The sequence below is a fragment of the Parasteatoda tepidariorum genome, chromosome 1 (genome assembly GCF_043381705.1).
Source record: "Parasteatoda tepidariorum isolate YZ-2023 chromosome 1, CAS_Ptep_4.0, whole genome shotgun sequence".
Taxonomy (NCBI): Eukaryota; Metazoa; Arthropoda; class Arachnida; order Araneae; family Theridiidae; genus Parasteatoda; species Parasteatoda tepidariorum.
Genome location: NC_092204.1, coordinates 82,699,597 through 82,720,609, shown reverse-complemented (window position 1 = coordinate 82,720,609; position 21,013 = coordinate 82,699,597). Strand labels below are relative to the sequence as shown.

The 21,013-nt window shown below is 28.5% G+C and overlaps 1 protein-coding gene and 1 long non-coding RNA gene across 4 annotated transcripts in view; one reads left to right on the top strand and one right to left on the bottom strand.

The window, feature by feature from the left end:
* Positions 1-5,346, bottom strand: part of LOC139425975 (uncharacterized) — an 18,903-nt gene extending 13,557 nt beyond the window's left edge. Inside the window, exon 1 of the long non-coding RNA XR_011637182.1 lies at positions 5,213-5,346. This is a non-coding gene — a long non-coding RNA (uncharacterized lncRNA). The remainder of the gene's footprint in view (positions 1-5,212) is intronic.
* Positions 1-21,013, top strand: part of LOC122268271 (chaoptin-like) — a 58,047-nt gene that overhangs the window by 645 nt on the left and 36,389 nt on the right. For all 3 annotated transcript variants that reach the window (XM_071183027.1, XM_071183025.1, XM_071183028.1), the window contains exon 2: positions 15,490-15,553. The gene's annotated coding sequence lies outside the window, so the exon portion shown is untranslated. The remainder of the gene's footprint in view (positions 1-15,489; positions 15,554-21,013) is intronic.

Below are 21,013 nucleotides of genomic sequence, written 5' to 3'. Positions count from 1 at the left end.
TTTATATATCAGAATGTTTATCTGTATGTGGTGTATGTACCTTATAGAAATTCTCAATTCTGAACTGATCCGCACTGAATTTGGTGCAAGTACGTTCAGAGAAGATAGAACTTTTTCCAACTTCCAGAACTTTTTTTGGTAGAAACTTTTTCCAACTTACTTCCGAATCGCATGCTAATCCCAAAGGAACGGTATTTAATAAAAAATTATATTATGAGTGATTTTTCTAGCTTGCAGCTCTAATCAATCAAAAATTAATCTTATTGAACATTCTTATGAATTATTTTACTTCGGCTTTCCATGTTATGTTACTACAAGTAAAATTAACGTTAATAATTTCGGAGCGTTTGGGAATGACGTCACCGAATTTATATATGAAACCACGAGATATTATATTATGACATTTACTTTTGTAAAACGTGTTTCTGTAAACCTATTTAGTGGAAACAAAACAAGAACTAATGAAATAAAATTGAAAATAATCTACTAAGCCATGGAAAAATTATGGTTAATTCTGAATATCACATTTTTGATGATACTAAGTTGCAAAAATATTTATTTTAGTGAGTTCAATTTCTAACTCAAATTATGATAAATCTAATCATATGAATTCGCACCGGAACACACGGCAAATAATAAGAAATTAATGTTGTATATATGTGCCACGAATGTGTTGTATGGTGATAGTATGATATTTATCTGTCTTGAGGGCAGTAAAAGATCTATTACCCCAGTATCTAGATTATGCAACTAGGTATAATAGGTTCTCATAACCACAGCATTTATAACAGGAATACCAGTTGTATTTAGAACGACATTTACTTAAGCATCAGTGGAGTCAATAATATTCTGCAGATTTTTTACGGCCCCCGAAGTAAGTACCGATATTAATATTAGTTCGCTCGCCAAAAATGATATGAAAAATATTAGCGTCATAACTAATTATTATCGAGAACTACAATTAATTAATTTGCTAATAGGCACGATTTGAAATAAAAAACATGTTGCATTTTAAAATGCTACATTATGGAGAAAAGGTATAAAGTATAAAGTAAAAAATTAAAATGAAAGAATTAGCTTTGAACTAAAAAGCTAAATTAATGGAGAAATGACACTTATTCGTCCAGGAAAACCATATAAAATCCCCTTATTATTATTATTATCACCAATGATGCATAATCAATTTTAATAAGAGGCTCTTATGTAGAGAGATGTTTTTAAATAAGTACTAAACATACCAATAGTGGTACCGATATACATCTGTGGAAATAGCTTTTTAAAGCACACCAAAAGAGTAAATTGTTGCCTAAGGTAATTTTTAACTATCATGAGTTGACCTCGAGCAATATCATTATGCCAAATGATACTGAATATAATTAATCATTATCTTAATAGGATTGTAGTGTATCTACCACTACAAAAATATAATTCTAGTTCATTAGTATATAAGACACTAAACTCTATTCTATGTTGGGGTACCTTTTCATAGATGAAGTATGACATTGTCGATAACTGTTCTTCCCACATTGGTGACCCGGACGTGATGTGAACACGTATACCTTAGCAGAAACTCTCACTACGATTTGAACACGCCTTCTTCTCCTATGGATGGTCCACATTGAATTGTTGACTTGTTACTTGTGGCTGCGACATTGTCCTCCTCAAGCTGTTGCTTCTCAGTCTTGATTACACGCAACGTATACATTCGACAGCTGGGGGCAACTCAAGAGCAACCTCGACCGTGACTTTAATACAACTCTCACAATCAATACTAAAAAAAAGTATGGTGATCTAAATACAGCTCTCCCGGCTTTTCGCGAAACTGCTATGAGTCAACTAGTAGTATCCGTTCTTCGAATTCTATCATTCAGATATAATTTTGGTAGGGGAGTACTGTAGTGTATCTATCACTACAAAAATATAACAATATAAGACATGTTAACTCGATTCTATGGTGAGGTACCTTTTCATAGAAGAAGGTTGACATGGTCGATGTGACTCTCCCCACAAGGATAAAAACCTAAAAACATATTTTGCTTAGTCTGACAACCTCAAGAGACCAGGAATTGCAACAAATTATAGAGATAAAAAATACATGGAGTTGTTTTAGCTTAATTAATTGTGTTGATATGTGTTTTTCAATTTTGTGCATGATTTCGTAACGTTGATTGATACTAATTTATTGAGCAATTACTTTTTTCCACTTATTACGAAGAACTGGTATTCAGCTAGTATATTATATAAAAAAAAGATACTATACTTTAAAAGTGTTGCATAATTTCTTTCATTGTCTCTATTCTTGTTTGAGGAGTGTTTCATCATTTTAAAATTTAAACTCTTTTTAATTCGTTTCCTAAAAAAATTATTTTTTACATCACCAATAGATGAATTTAGATTGCATCTTCTCTAAAAAATCCTAAAGCTAAATTAAAAATTATTCTAAGTAATATTTAAAAACATTCTACTATAATATATTTTCTTTATTGAAACTTTTACACTGTACAGTAAATTTTAATAACTTAGTTTTAGAATAAAATTTAGTTTTAAAAATCTAGTTTACCGTTAAAGGCTTAGAAGGCTTGGTTAAAGTCAATGAATCTTCAGAACCAGAAAAGTAAAAAATTCTCTTATTTAGTTAAATATTGCCATATTCTTACTGTCGACAATAATTACGACGATACTGATTATTACTGATTTATAGGTATAAATTGAAATAAGTTTTGCGCTAAAAAGCTAAATTAATGAAGAAATGGTACTTATTCGCTTAGGAAACCATATCAACCAATTTAAATTTAAGTATTAAATGCAATAAATTTGAATATTTTTAAAATATTGCCTACTGAGAGCTTTCTTGTTAACTCTTAAATTATACTTAATTTTGTGTTATGAAAATGCAGCCAAAAGAAGGCAACTTTTATAAAAGTGTGCTTAATTTTGAAATAAAAGCTTGCTGACATTCTAAGGGGCCAACAGCTTTACGTCTTTTTGTTTCAAGAACTTCAATGTTTAAAAATATCAATTTCGTTTTTTAAAAAATTTTTTACAACTAATTTGTCAAAAATTATCTTTGTAAATTCCAATTTACATATTTATCTTTTATGTAACAATAAAGTATTGTAAATTTTCATTACAGAAGTATAATAATTTTAAATAATTGCATTTAAAATAATAAGTATAATTTTAATGATGAGTATAATTATTTAAAATGATAAGTATCATTTAATTACACTTAGCATTGTTTATAGAAGCCTATTTGCCGAGGAAAATAAAAAAGCACAGTTTAAGTGCTTCAAAGTTTAGGTGAACGCGTATTTTTAAACTATATTTGCTACTTTTCGGTTAATCACACAAAAGCAAAAAGTCACTGAAAAAGGTGGATCTTCACCAAATTGAAAATTTTTTTCTACTTTATTCATTTTTTAAACACATAAAACTTTTAATAAAAAAATAATAATAAAAAAATAAATAAATTAAAAAGTAGTTGAATTTCCTTGCTCCTGGCTAACCGAAAAGTTCCCATTTACTATCTTGTAGGTAAAACTTGGAGAACGGGCAATTAATTTAAATATTTTAAAGCATAGTAAACTTTTTTAAAAATCTCCAATTTGGCATAATTTTTCAATTTAGATAAAAATTATCAGAATCAATGAATAATTTTCAATTTTCGTAAAATTTTATGAGCCGAGATAATGCAATATTTAATTAACTTCTTAAAATATTAAAAATTCTGATCAAAAACTCCTTTTTTTTAAACACAGATGGTCTTTCTTCATATTGACGTTCTGTGCTACTTTCAGAATCAGCGTAGAGGGCGCTGACTAACTATAGTCACTTGGCTTAACAGTTACGAATAACTGTTACAAACTCACAGAAATTATAAAAATAACACAGCATTTTAAAAAAGCGTTATTTTAGACCCTTCGAAAAACAACCTTTCAACTTGAATTCCTTGCTAGATGACAATGTGGGTGTCAATTGATTCCAGTCTGTTACAAGCAGAATTTAATATGATTGGAAATTTCGACATATATTCGACTAACTTAAAATATTTAAATTTTACAGAGCTTTCATGAAAATACAAGTTTCAATCAATTCAAAACCTATAAATTAAAATTTATTACTCTTCCACTAACAATTAGAATTTCTATCATTTTCCGAATAGCTAGAGTGATCAAATTTGAATTGAAGCTCTCTGCTGGATAGTGATACAAGTTAAATTTTTCCTTACTAATACAGTTATAAATTATCAAATTTTTTTCACCCAGCAAAATTACTTTATGTTCAATCTAAACTCAGCCTCTTTCTGTGATTAACAAATTATTAGACACAAAACTAAGGGAACTGAAAGGAAGAAAATAATAATTTTTTCTCTCAAAAGCACGTTTTTTTTAAGTAGACTAACAAAAAGATGTTTTTTCAATTTGACATAAATAAGCCTCTTAAAAGTCCCTTTTTAGTACTTTTCAGTTTTTTGTTTTCTTTAGTTCTCTTGAGAAACATGATTTTAAAATTCTTTAATTTTATTTTGAACAGCAATCAGTACACTTATTAAATACCGAAATATTCAATTCATACCTCACTGCGACTTTGAGTAAACCTGTATGACAACTCTGAAGATCCACTTTGCGCAATGGGATACTCTCGACTTAGGAAGAAGAAGACCGCTGATACGCAACCACCAAACCTATAACATCAGATCCAGCTGCTTATTGATTAACAAAATAGCGTATTAACTTTAGAACTACTAGACATATTTTATTGTTGGCTTCTTCAGTTAAAAAAAGAAACTAATAGCTTATTTCTTTAGATTTGATAAGTAATAATGAAATATTTTATTACTTAGAAGAATTAATTAGTTACGAGATTATCTCAGGACACAATAATTGATCTCATGTCAAACTCATATTGAACAGATTTGGCTTACTCTAATTAAAATGGAAAGAACAGTTGCTAACAAAAAGAAACACCACGTTTCAACAGCCAATCAGGATCGATACCCACAATGACGCCACTTGTAGGTATTCAATTATCTCTATGGGTGTTTCATGTTGTCTTCTTCATTGCTACTTTTCCCAGTTTAACGCAATCACAAAATTATATTGCATAGTGTCTAAGACCCACGGATTGATTTTTTATATACAAAGGCACAATCGTGTTATACAAATGAAATAAAAAATTATTAGTTTGTAAATATAAATGTGTTTTAACTCACTTCAAAATTGCATGTACCACTGTCAGCATCCTTGTCGATTAATTAGTCTCTATAAATTGGTGAAACCGCAAGCAACAGCTTTATTCACCTCGGATGATTTGGCTTTCTTTTATTAGGTTTATCCAGAATTTAGAAGTTACAACGAAAAAAAAGTTGACGGATTCAGACGTCAATACAGGTGGTTAAAGTAAAACATTTGAAGGAAAAGGTGCATCAAGGAATTTTTTTAATACTTTGAATAGCAAACAGAGATAATTTATAATGTTCAAATGGGTTGCTATGGTTGTATTTGAAATAAAAGTTTTTTTAAATTTTAGAATATTAAAAAAAAAAAAACTAGATTATGTAATATGCATTAGAAATGAACGAAAGCATGAGCATGTAATATGCACTACGTAGATTTACGTTTGTTACTGCATAATATAAGTATTTAAAAAAAATTGCTCTTAAGGTAAAATTAAACCAGAAGCTACTTTTTTTCAAATTCCGAACATAAACTATTTGCACAGATAAGCAAACAAAATGTATAAAGCGACATATAAATACCTTATATTTTATATCTGTGTGTAAAAATATTACTTGTGAGTAAAAAAAAAATTTTTTTTTGACACGCATCATAATAAATTTATTACACATTTATGATACTAAGTACATACATCATGGCATCATACACACGTAACAATCATATTTTGATAATCTGGAAGACAGTTTTAATTCAAAACGCTTTAGTAATCAGTATGGTTTCTAGGATATTCAGTTATATGGAAGAAAACATCCTAATTGGAATTTGACAGGAGTATTTAAATATTAACAAAATCATGAATAAGTAACTTAGACTCAAATTGTAATCTTTCAGTGCATCAATATTATAGAAAAGAGTTTAGTTAGCGCTGTTTTGAAACTACTGAAACAAAATTTAAAGTCTACAATCATATTCTACACTGGAAAAAAAACTAGCTTTTTATTATTTTGCGAGTTGCAAATTTTAAGGCTTTCTCGAATTGGTAGAATCGGAAATACTATCGCGTGAGATTTTTAAGGCTTTGTTGTCTGCAGTTTAGCATAAAGAAGAAAGAATAAATAAATAAAGAAGAGCTGGAGAGATGAAGCAGTAAAAAATTTATTCGTAAAGTTTCTGGCTGAATTAGGAATTAAGATTGGGGACGTTTTATAATTTTTCTGATATTGTCATATTTATTTGAAATCGGAATACAATCTCGGTTTCGTACTTTCTTATAAAATTTAATATTTATTTTATGAAATTAAGTATGAATTATGATCAATCATTTATTTACCAACTTAAACAAATCGAGTGACCGTTCAGGCAGAATAACGCTCCCTTAAATAAAACTTCGCTGATAAGTTATTTGTCACACAAAAAAGACGTATTACAATCATAATTTTAATAGAAAACAAATTTTAAAGAACTGAAAATTAGGAAATCTTAGAAATTAATAATGTAGCTTGGAATATTTTTGATTTCATCTTCTTCACATTTGTTGCATTATTTGTTTGAACTAAAGTAGTAAGTAATACAGTTTTTGCATTAAGAGTTATTTTAAAGCAATAGTATGCAACTTAAAAGCAAACACTTTTAAGATAACAAATATTTTAACAAATATTTAAAGCTTTGCCATCTGAGAACGAAAGAGAAAAGGTACTCACTTTTCCAAAAAAGTTATGTTCAGCATTTTCCTCGTTTTTTAAAAACCTTCTAAGAAAACGATTTTTTTTTTATCTCAGTGTATTTATTTGGATTAGATTTTTCCCCTTTCTTCTTTCAAATTTCATAATCATTATAACGTACACATATATGTTCTCTTTCTTTCTTTTTTTTTTGCTTAAAATTATTATTACAAAATTTTTAAATGGAAAACTAAAAACTCAGTATTTAGTATAAATAAAATGAAAAATAATAAATATATTTTTAATTGTTGTGAAGCCTTTTTTCGTTTTTTTACGACCAAAAAAAGTAATATTTCCTAGAAAAAAACTTCATATTCAGTTTTTAATAAACATCTGGTGGGCAAAGTTATCCTGTAACTTTGCTTACAAAGTTTTTTAATGATTATATTCAGAGAAAAGATAACAAAAATATATATTTAAATAGCATAAATAAAATGCTAAAGCCTCCTCCGAGTCCAGCAATTAATCTTTCTTTTCAAACTGACATAGAAGTGCACGCATTTTTCTTTTCTTACTAGAAGCTTAAAATTGCGGAGAGTTAAATAACAAATTAACCCCCAATCAAGATAATATACATTTGAGGGTACCACATTTTTTATTCCAATTTTAAAAAAAAATTTCTATATTTTTACTGGAAAATACGTTTCTATAAAATTATGAATTATTTTGTATGAAATAAAAATTCTAAAATGTCCCTTCAAACTTATGAAGAAGCAATACGTTATGGATGTAAAAGATTAGAAACAGCATAAATAATATTTTGAGTTCAAAAATTTATTTGAGTGACAATTTTGTTTTATTTTACTTATTACTCAAAAAATAAATGTAAATAAAAAAATTATTATTTTCTCCCTTTTACTATAAAAACAGTTCTTCTAACTGCCAACGAAATTTAGGAATATAATGAAACGTTATGTAGTCATAGAGCATGAAAAATCAAGTAAAGAATTCAGGCAAATAATTTCCTATTTGTAGTTTATTATTTACTAAATTAATTAGTTTAGTGTATCTAATTTTTCAAACACAATAATTCAGCCAAGCTGTTAAATGAAATCTTAAAATACTAAATGATGATACACTAATACTACATTATATACCAATACTATACTACATGTACTATTTTGAATTTTAGTCGTTTGAGATTATACAGTTATTTTTAATATACTCCTTATGTGAAAGATTGTTTTGGTTTTTTGAATGAAATCAGAATCAAAAAATCTTTCTCAATCAGAAATTAAATTAACTCTCAAAATTCTATTTTGAAGAAAACCCGAGTATTCAGTTCACAATTAAAAGAGTATTTGTCAATAGTAATTCCCACATCGCATTTGTCACAGAGAAGAAAAATTCTGGGGAAATTTCTGTACTAATATTAAAAGCATTTCTGGTAAAAAAAAAAGAATAATTCTGGTATTAAAACTAAAATATACGGTATTTAAACCATTCACTTATTAATTTTTCCATTCAAATATTTAACGCTTTGCCAGAAATTTTGGTTTTCAAAATTATAGTTCATATTACAACACATTTAGTTACAAATGCAAAACTGAAAAATAAGTTTAACCAAATAAATAAATGGTTTTTATGCCATGCTCTTAGGTATCATGATAAAATTACCAAATTTTATCCCACTTACGAAATTTTAAAGCACATAATAAAAAACATAATAATTTTGTTAATTTTACCAAACTCATTACTGAGGGTAAAATTTACCGTGCTTATGGGTGTTCTGATAGAGCCAGAAATACGGTAAATTTTACAATATTCTTGTAATTTTGGCCATACCTTTTTTTCAGACCCGCAAAGAAGATTGTTTTTAAACCACGGTATACAGTGAACCCTTTGCTGTTTCTTCTCCCCCACACCGTTTTTCTTGTCATCCACCAATCAAAATATTGCAGTGTTTAATTCCATGGTCATCAGAGCTCTCAGCATTTTTTCCTTCGCATAAATTTCTGAGGGATGAAATTAACCATATTAAAGCTATCACCCCAAACAGAGGCTACCCTTCTTAAATAATCGAAGTATTGTTAAAAAAGCTGTCCAAACGTGCTCATAATCCTAAGTATGGTTATGCCCAAGCCGAAAAAAAATAATTTAGTTGTGCTTCCAATTTTTTTCTGAAAATTAGCTTCCGTACATCAAAAATTCTCTAAAAGCATAAATTTCAAGTCATCTTTTCTCAGAAAAGAATATAGGTTTCTCATTTCGAACTTCAATCAACCAATTGAAAGTGTTAACAATTGGGAAACATGCAAGATTTCCTGACAATGTGGACTGTCAAAGATAGGACAAACCAAATGAGCATTCAAACTTCGAATCAAAGAACATCAAGGCTACGTCAGCAATCAAGAATTCTATCTCTCATGCATCGTAAAACATTGCTGGTCCAAAGGCCATCGGTTCGATTTTTATCCACCTCATATTATTCATAGATTTTTTATCTAGATTTTCGATAGAGCTACTACTTTTTTTAAAAACTATAAAAGTCAAGTGATATTGTGAAGGATCTTACTGCTGAACAATATTCGTCTAATATTTGGAAATCATTAGTTTTTTAATATTTTTATTTTATGGCTCTTAAAAGAATGCGTTGAAACTGTATATTTATCTCTGATAATATCATGAAACTTCGGGGTCGGATTTTAATGTTTACAGTTTTTTACCATTCCTTTATTTTATCTTACTGATGAAAATGCACCATTGTGTAATCGAAACACGTATAGGTTTTTAATAAAATTTTACTATTTCTTATCCTAAAATGTTGTTTTAATTGATATTTAAAATAATCTACATCCATTTGCAGCCATAGTCGATATTATCAAAATTATATTCTAATAATTTAATCTTTACATGCATAGTTATATATTATAATTAATTTAAGTTCCATATTAACTTCTATATTATAATTAGTTTAAGTTAAAGATTAAGTTTTTTAACAATAATTTAGTTGATGGTTATTAACTAAATAATTAATAATAATATAAATTATTACTAATAATATATATTATTACACATATATTATAATACGTACATATTATTAATAATTTAAGTTATATATTAAGTTATTTAATCTAGAAAAATATTAGCTATAAAGCTATTAAGCTATATAGCTATTAAGCTATTAGCTATGTAGCTATTAAAGTTAATATTAAGTTAGTTTTTTAGTAAGCTATATATTATTAGTAATTTAGTTTTTCCATATATAGTTTAAAAATTGCCTAGTTTATTACAAGAGAGTATTAGCTTTTAGAGCTACTTGATAAAAGCCTAAACGTAGTGCAAACAAAGCACTATTTAGTCACTTTTAAAATAAAAAGGCCATGAATTAGCTGAAGAAGTTGATTAAGTTGTTACTCTGTTTATTTATTTAATTTCTAAGTAATTACTCAATTAGTTGGTTTTAATTAGATTGCTGAATTTGTTTGATTAGAATAAAAAGCAATGTAATGTCTCTCAGTTGGATGAAAACTTAAAATAATTTAGTCTAACTTCGTTTTTTTCTATTCATACGAGAATTTAATATTCTTATATCTATTCATATAAACATTAACAATAAATAATGGGACGCAATGTATGAAATTCCCTTTAGTCATTTCTCATTCTGTAAGAAATATTATATTTGTTTACTCTGAAATAAGAGCTGTTCTACTAATTGAATTTATTCTGCTTTTCTTGTTGTAAATGGTGTTATTTTCTGTTTCAATACCATGGAGAGCGTTCGTAAAATAACACTCGGAAATCATTTCTTAATATGTTTTAATGGTTGGAAAATATTTATATGATTCTGTGGAAATGATATTAAATTGAAGTTTATACTTTGTATAGGAATGTGTTGAAATTCAACTGAAAAATTTGTCCTATAAATGAATAAAACTAAAAAAACTTCTTTTATAGATTGATTAATTTGGTATTCGAAACGTGTCTTAACATATCATATTCGACAATAAAGGTTTAAGGTCAAAAGCTAGAAAATAAATTATATAAGCTACTATTTATAGAATCGTTTACTCAATCAAGTGTAAAATCAAGTGTAGCGCTCAATCAAGTGTAGCGCTTGCAAGTGTAAAAGTAAGTTTAATTTTAGCATGTTTCTCAGCAAATTTTCCTCAAAAGTTTCTTAATAAGTTTAATATAGCATTTTTAAAATAAAAATTTGAAATTTTTTTTTTAATATTTTTAAATAATCATTTTTCAGACAATTACGTGGATTATTTCACAATATTCTGCCCCTGGTTTGCTATCACTCACCAACCGATGGAAATGCCAGATTGCATCACTCTCTCATTTCACCTCTACTTCCCATAAAGGAACGGATCTCACATGAAGTTTCATGAAATCAAAGTATTAAAGTGGTCTGATATTCCTTTCATGCGGACGTATTTAAAACTTGCAGACTAAAGTCAATTGAAAATTTAGCTGCTAATACCTACCTGTGTGGTTTGAACTTAATATTTTGAATGATTTCATAATGTATCATTAAAAGTCCAATAACTTTGGAAATAATGTATGAAAGATACTAGAAATGGTTAAAAATGTAAGACTTTATGTAAGTTTTACTAAAGAAATATTATCTCCGTCAAATTTTATTATTAATACAATTATATTGATCCGCGGTGGCTCTGTGGTGAAAGCACTGCACTATCATTGTGAAGAACAAGCGTTCGATCTCCAGTGGCGTCTCGAAGGCCCAGCTTCAGATGGATAGGTACCAGCTTGTCTAGGAAGTAAAGGCGGCCTGTGCGCAGGGATAACCCCATTGCCACATTCATACCATTTGTCCCGGAATTGTGGAGACTTAACCTCTGTGATCTCCATGGCCCATGACGTGTAGTTGCGGGAATGTTTTTTTAATACAATTATTTTATAAAGATATTATTAATTCCACAGTTAATTTTAATGAAGAGAAATGACGAAAAAAATTTATCAATAGAAAATAAGCTACTTAGATTCTCTCTCACACGTTGACAAAGAGAAGAGGTTATGTAGAAAACAGTTAATCAGTTAGAAATACTAGAGGAATGATTTCAAAATTCTCACTATATTAATTGTATACTTATGAGTCTCCAATTTGAAATAAGTACCAAATAATCTTTAAATTAAAGCAACAGAATGTATCACCTTGCAATATTGAAAAAAAAGGAAAAAAAAGGCGTAAATAACTGAATATATTATGATTTTTTTGTTTTAATTTTCGGATATATATAAAAATATCTCATAAAAAATAGCCCAAACTGTAACTTAACTTTAAAGTTTCAAAACTAATTTGAAATTGAAAAAAAATGGCAAGGTTGCTTTTATCTAAGAGTACGTGGCTGCCAAAAGTAATATTCTACTACCATTTAGTAATTTTCGCTAAACTGAATTCAGCGGCTCAAAGGAAACATGAGATTCTTTTATAAAATGACTTAAAAACTTACACACTTATCAATAATATTTTCATATAAAATGCTTTTAAACACTTTTCTAAAACAGTGCTTCTAAACAGTAACAGTTCTTTTCTAAAACAGTAAAGATTTATATATTTTTATCTAATTGTTTTTTGGATTTAAGAGGGAGAAGTACATACTGAAACAGTTACTTTTATTTTATAATAATAATAATAATAATAATTAATATTATTATTATTATTATTATAATTATTATTATAATTATTGTTATTATTATTAATAATAATAATAATATAGTAGTATTATTATTGTTAGAGAGAGAGAGAGAGAATGAGCTATATATTAGAAATTTTTCATAAAAAGTTTTTTCTCCGTTCACAGTAGTAATTTGTAAGATATTACATTTTTGAATGCTAATTCTTCTTGCATATTTCTTAACTCAAATGTGCCGAATAAATATCCTGCTATGTTTTATCGTTAGTAATTTTATTTAAAAAAAGTAATAATGAAGAACTGAAATTTAGAAAAAAATGAACTGCTAAAATCATTTTGTCAAAATACTTAAATATGTAAAAAGTACTTCTACAGTCTTGATCTGAAAATTGTCAAAATTTTGAAAGTCTATTTTTACATATTTCTTATAGCAAATGTGGCAATAGAGTTTTTCAATATATCAGCATTACGCCATAATAGTTTTTATGCAAATACAAAACTTACAGTAAACAATTTTTCGAATTAAATTAATGTGGACATTTTGCACAAATCATGAAATGTTTTTGTAGAATAATATTTAATCCAAAAAGTGCCACAATATATATTATTTCGTTTGGAAATAATGATTCTAAATTGCGACATCTGCATAGTGACAAAAGGCCTACTATTTTTTTTAGAAAAATGCACAAAATTTCAAAACTGATTCGGTTAAAAAATTCAAAATATAAAATTCCACGTTTTAACATCAGGGGAAAGCATTCTTAAATAAAATATTTACGAATGTTTGAAATAACATAAATAAAACGACTTTAAATCTCCCCGTAACAAATGATATGCAAAATTATTCAAAGCGTTTAGTCTAAAAAATACTTTTTTTCCATCTGTATTGTTTGAGATATAATTCAACAACAATAAATATAAAATATTTTGATGTTAAAGTCATTTGAATAGAAAGTTTAAAAAAGAGGTTCATTTTAGAATTTCTTGTGTAACAATTTATTTTAGAAGATATATTTTTCGTTCTTTTTACAAGTACACAAAAGGCCAAAATTTCTGTGAGAAAAGAAGACTTATACTTGGTTTAACTCCAGAATGTCTAAAACAAATGTCGAAATGGTCATCATCATACACATATGCTAAAATTGCGATCAATGCTTTAAAAATGAATGATTTACCATACTTTAGACAGCAGGTAATGGAGAATATTCGAGAACTTTAGAAAAGACATTTAGCTACTGATGTCAGTAATATTTCATAGTTGAAATTTCTCAAAGATGTTAAATAATCTAATTTTTAAGGGAATATATAACTGTTTAATAATGCTGCTATAGCAATACGGAGAAAGTTAAAACGTTAATACAATACAAATGTATCTTATATCATTAAATAACAAATTTGTTTTTAACCATTATAGCATTATAGTGTGAAGTGCATCTAGAAAAAAATTACTTTTGAAGATCAAACTTTTTGTTTTTAAATCGAAACTTGTTTAACTGCCTATGATTTTTCTAGAACTTCAAATTTATCACACAATTCTAATGTTCATTTAATGTGAAGAGCATCAAAAAAAAGGACCACATTGAATAACTTCTGATCTAATGATAAAATCTTTACGTTCTAGGACTCAAGCTTAATGATTTGAAGGGGAGCTTCAAATATGATAAGTTACACCTTAAATTAAACCTTAAAATTCAAAATATTTCCTACTATTATAAAATGAAATAATAAATACTTACTAAAAATTATTTTTGCGTGGAATCCTCCTTGCATAAACAAATTTTGTAATTCTTTGCAGAAGTTTTTCAATTCGCTTAAAAGTCCTATTTGTCACCTTCAGTTCAGATTACTTGTGTTTAAACACAAATTCTATTATTCTCTAATCGCACAAACAATGTTTCAATTTTTATAGTTCAGTTTAATTTAGCAGTTGATGGTTATATTATCTTCATAAAGACTGATAATAGGCTTCTTGGCGTAATTGGTATGCTATTATAATTTTTATAACTAATTTTATGTAATTAATTTTGCGTTTTTGTTAGTTGTTTAACTTGCATATAATGCGTCAAAATTTTCTTATTATGTGAATCTTAGACGTCTAAATTATGGAATCATAAAATATACACAAAGCCATCCTAACTGAAAACAGGCTACTGTGGCATTATTAAGTTTACGAAAAAAAAAACCTTATTTGTGTTTATTACTCAGAGAAAAAAATTCTGGTAAAATTACGGTACTGTCTGGTAATGACATTTTTGTTAAAAATAATCATAATTCTGGTTAATAGCTCAAAAGTGTAAGGGATTTAAAATATTCATTTGGTAAACTTTTTCGCTCAAATGGTAGCTCTGTACCGATTTTTCAAAAGTATACTTCATATTACCACACATTAATAAACAGTACCAAACTGAAAAGTAAATTTAACCAAATAAATTGCTTTTATATCCATGCTCTTAAGGTATCATGACGAAATTACCAAATTCTACCGTATTTACTAAATTTTGTCGCTTATTAAAACTTACTTTATTGTTCCAAAATCACTGAATAAAAATCATCACCAACGTGCTTCGGTAGAAATGACCGAGCTTTTAGGTTTCTTCATAGAGCCAGAAAGACGGTAAATTTTACCATATTATGGTAGTTCTGACCATTTTTTTCCTCAGTGTATAACTTTACATATTTGAAAACCTATCCTTAGAATTATTGTTAGAACTTAAAGATGCAGGCTTTTATGATATATCTTTTAAAAAATCACACCTTTATAAAAATTATCAAAACTTTCACAAAAACCTGAAATCATTAGAGTAACTTTTTGTTAATAGAGTTTTCCAGTTGTGATTGCTTCGACAAAACTTCAACAGCTATCGATAAGTTTGTTATTATGAAATCTATATATATATTGCTATAACATATTTATTGTTTGTTAACAAAATATTTGAAATTTTGTTTTAGAAATTTTATTTTACTTTTCTTATGAAATATTATCTACAGGTTCTCAAGAAATGATATACGTGTAAATTGCAGTTCTGTTGTGAACTTTTATGCAGTCTGAAGGGTAAGCTATTTCGTTTTAAATTTTTAAATCAACTTTTTTTAATAATTAAATATGCATAGCCTTGTTGTAATTTCTAAGGAGTTAGCTAATTAATACTGATTATTTCTTAAATGTACTAGGTTAACAGGACGATACCCTTAGAGAGTGATCCTCTTCTTTCTGTAGAGTTATAAAATCACAAAAATTTTAGGAAATAATTTTTAATGTAATCTTTGATTAATAATTGGTCACTAAGGCAAGAGGAGCGATTGCTCATGTTTTCCAGTGGCACCATCTATGGCCAGGAAAAGTTATTTTTAATGAAATAATATTTACTTAAGTTTTAATTTTTTTACATGCTTATACAATTCCAAAAATCTAGTAAAAATCTTTCTGCGTATTTTAAATAAATTAAAATGAATAATCCCAAGAAACAGAAGCGGAAACACTTACTTCATATTAGAAAAATTTCATTGACTTCACTGTGAAAAATAGACACTCAATTATTACTCTTCGTTTTTGACGAAACCGTTTCTTGATATATACTACGACAATTATCAGTCAAAATGAAGAAATAAGCTTCGCCAAGGATACGGACTTTTTCAAAATTAAAGAAATATTTCCTCATTCCACTTTTTTCCAAAAAGAAATAAATAAAAACCTCCCTTTCTCTAATAATCACTTTAACGTGGGTGTGCTCCCGTCAGACCAGATGGGAATTAGCAACAACGTGGGTGTCATGCACAACACAACTAGGATAGATAGAACAGAGATAAATTACACTCACGCCCAAAGCGGGAATCGTACCCCGGATCTTTCTAGGGCGAGGCTAACTCCTTGACTACCTTCCAGACCGGTCTGCTTAATTTGTCACTTTATTTTCGATTGTCTACTCTTTATTCTAGTTTAGTAATTCTAGATAATTATCTCCCACAATGCACTACAATTTCGTTTTTAGTTGAGGAAACATTTTCGTCATAAATTTGACAGTTATTTCATGACAAAATGATTCTCAAAATGAACGAAATACTGGCCAAGGATTGCTGAATCGTCAAAAGTGAGTTTTATTTCTGGGAGTCTTCAAAAGATCTTAAAGTGGAAAAAGTTGAAACTGCTCGAGCGTTTAACACGTGAATGACACTAGCATAAACACACTGTCTCTCAAAATTTGAGAGCTATTCCAAATGAGGGAAAATATTGGATATATTCTCATCTCAGCTATGGTGAACACATTCACTTCATTATTTCACACAGAAAAACACATTCCATTTATTGTTTCTTTTATTATATTTTAATAATAAGTTTATCACCTAAAATACTGATAAATTGGAACAAATTGGATACTTGTCATCTGTCTTTTACGCCAATCAGCAGTTCTTCAAACAGTAGCATAAAGTAAGAAAAATAATTTTGTTATTTCTCTTACTTAGAAAAATAAATTTGTTATTTTTTTAATTAAATGTTTTTTTTAAATGATTCTAACTCAATAAGAAACAAAAATGTAGAATTCCATAATGGGCAGAGAAAATGCTGTTAAACGTAAATGCTAAAAAATGAAACTAATTCGGGTTAACTATCTAAAGTTCATTATCCACACATTTATAAATGCATTGGAAGTTTGCGACATCCTCAACCCCTGATGAAAATTCTTTCGCTACTTCCCTGTTGATGAGTTTCTCTAAACTTCCTCGTCATGCTATTTTGTGACATTTTTTACTTGATCATATTTTTTTTTCACATGAAGAAATGAACATTGATTCACCCAATTATTTTAATATAGATTTCAGAATACAGTGTTCAAACTGCATATTTTTTTTGGAACAAAATTTATTCCTGTGTTACACAACGGAATCATTTATATTTTATTTTATCTCATTTATATTTTATTTTATGTCAAATTTACACAAAAATGTATACCTTGAAGTAATCATAAAATTGCTAGTTATTGAATATTTCCTTCACTTGTCTGATAGCGCATCTAATTCTTTTTTCACACAACACGCACTGCATGAATTACGGAAAAATGGAGAGAATAGTATTAAAAATAACCTGCAATCATCATAAAGCTCTTGTCAACGCAGGAATCTTATAACCTACTTTGCGGTGAAAAATTCAAGTACTTTACTGGAAAATAAATAGGCAGCTGAAGTGTGCAATATTTCAAAGAAACGCTTCTGAAAAACAGCTAGTAAAGAATAGAACATTGCAGATATGTAATAAATGCATGCAATTATCGTTTACTTACAGAAAAATATTAAAACTATCGACAAGCCACTTACAACGTAACATTCTATATACAGTTTTAGATTCTTTAAAACTTGAACAGTCTTATCTGACAATTATTTTACAGAGAAATGTACGTTTGCGAACAATAGAAACTTATTTTTTGTTTTTATTGTTTAAATTTTTCCGTGGGGAATATTAAGTTCCGTCTATCAGAATTCTGATAGTTTTTTCTTTATATAAAAATGCGCGAGTGAACATAATTATTAAAAACAATACTTGCAACCTCAAACTAAACGTCAGTCAGATATTCATAAAGTAATAAAATATTTACATATTAAATAATATGTAAGTCATTCCATTTGTGTGGTATGGGAGTTTATAGGGGACGATTCAAAACAGGTGATCACTGTTTCTTAATCAAAATAAAATCATGTGACGTTGTACTGTTAGAAAATTTGGAACGCATTGAGCCTTATTGTGCTAACTTGCTGCACATTATCGATATTAAGCAATATTTTCGTGTCAAATAAAACAAAAATTTGATTACTTGATACTGTGATTCAAACAGAATTATATGTTGATTCAATTTAACAGTTTTAACAAGTTTCAACAAATTTGAACGATATTATGGTTCATTAAAGAAATATTCCTAAAAGTGCACACTACACTGTAAACAAATACCGGATCAAGTTACGATACTGTATTTTTTACCGTGAAATCTATTTTTTTCATAAAATTTCACGGAACAATATATCTCTGATATGCCACAATTTTAGCAGAAAATCGAAGAAATGAATAACTGTAATTAAACAAATATTGCTGCATAAATTACGGTACGAAATTTTACGATGAAAATGGATTTTATGGATGTACCCAGAGCTTTTTATCGTACACTGTTAGAAATTTCTCAAAAAAAGGTTAAATAACAATTTATTTAATTGTTATGTTACCATATTGAAACGAAACAGTCAGATAACCATAAATAAATGGTATTCAAACAGTTANCAAAACTGAGTAGTTTGTTATAATATTTGACAAGCATTGATTTTCTTCGAAAACTGAGCGGTTGTAAGTCAGCCTCAAAGAGGACAATATCGTTGGGGCAGCTGTTACGTAAACCAGTAATGGCCACCGGCCATTACGGGTTTACGTAACAGCTGCCGGCCACCTCAAGTCCTGCATACTGCCTCATCGTGGCGGGGTGGTGTCACTGGGCGGAATGGGCGAAGTACGTCGGGAGTTTAATCTCCTGGTAGGGCCACCCTAGGCGTGAAGGCCATTCCACTATGCCCAGCTAAAGTATGCAGTTGAAGGAGCTGAGTCAGCCTTCTGCCTTTTGGTGCTCCGGTCTTCATTGATCACAGAAGCTGCACTTCTTCTACATCTATGACTTCGGAAATTGTTATGTTACCATATTGAAACGAAACAGTCAAATAACCATAAATAAAATGGTATTCAAACTGTTAACCGTGAGAAAAATGGCTTATAAACTGTTTTTTAAACCTAAAACGGTTAAAAAAAACAGAATTTTACGCGCCAATTAGGTCCACCTAAGAAAGCCACTTAGTTTCTTGCAGCTGGGTATATATTATAGCCGACAGGGCTGATCAGTTAATCTCATGACCGACAGAATGGGGGTCGAAATTCAATGGAGACACCACATTATTTCCTCTGATCCAGTGTCCTGCATTCTTCAATTGGAGACCCTGGACAATTGGAATGCGATTATATCATTCACTCATAGATAGCCGCAGCATAAAGCTGATTAGCACAAAAAATCCTACATTTCTCATAACAACATTCCATGGTACCTTTGATAAAACACAACTCAACCACAACCTAACTTTAATGCCCATTACCAAGCAAAAAGCATAGTTAAATTTCATTTTTATGATTTTAAAACCGCTCTGGTTGTAAATGGCTAAAAAAATGAATATAAAACTATACGGTTTAAAAACAGTATAGTTTTGCATTTCTAACCGTAATAAATACAAACAGTTAAAACCGTACCTTATGGTTAATTAATGGAAAGACTTCTGCCGGTTATTTTTCCATAATTTTAGAATGAATATTCTAACAATGTAATTTTATTCATGAATTTTTACAGTGTAGTTGTCAAAAAGTAAAGCCCTTACATTAAATATCTTTAAATAAAACTTTCTTATACTAAAAAAAAAACTCTAAAAATAAATTCTAAAATGAAAACAAAATCTCTAAAATAAAGTCTATTTAAAACCTTTGGATCGAATTTTTGATCCCTTTAGCGGGATTCCTGTTTTCGGGATAACTATAAAAGTTTAAAAAATTTATGATGAGCATCATAGGATAGTTATTAACATTACCATCACCCAATCTATTAAGATCGCTCCAATGGAGTGATGGATTTTAGGAACGAAACTGCGCTCATCATTAGGCTCGACTTCTATTTTTTGAAACGAGTAAAAATATCGTTGATCATCAAATTTAATGATTTCTGCCCTCACATTAACTTCATCAATGTATAGTGTTACTGTTACCTTCGTAACGTTGTTGAAAAACGCAGTTAAAAAGTGAAGAAGCCTTAATAACAGCTGGTTAATGATAGGTCATATTAATATTGAGAAACTTAATGGGCTGATTCTGACTGTATCAGAAATGGTTTCAAGCGAAATGAGTACCTACAAATATAAATTTTCTTTGTAAATATGTTTGTAGTTTTTTAAAATTGTTTTGGTTTAGTTTCACAGAATGTAACAGAAAAATAATTTGTTCATAATCAGTGTTTTGAAAATTTGTGGTAAGTTTCGAAGATAGGGAATGAAACTTTCAGGTTTTTGTGATATTAAATAAAAAGTTTCCTCCTTCGTCTGTCAATATTGGGAAAATTAATAGCCTGATTGAGACTGTATCAGTAATGGTTTCAAGCGAAATGAGTACCTACTTATTATAAATTTTCTTTGCAAGTATGTGTGTAGTTTTTTAAAATTGTTTTGGTTTTCTCTTACAGAATATAACAGAGAGATAATTTATTCATATTCAGTGCTTCAAAATTCCTGATAAGTTTCGAAGATGGTAAAATGTGAGGTGAATGTAGCAGATAATTGAGAGTCTAATAAAACTTGCGTGTTTTTGTGAAGTTAAATAAAAATATTCTTTCTTTATCTGCCAACATTGTGAAACTTCATGGGCTGATTCTGACTGTATCATTAATGGTTTCAAGCGAATTGAGTGCTTACAAATATAAGTAGTTTTCTTAGTAAATATATATATATATAT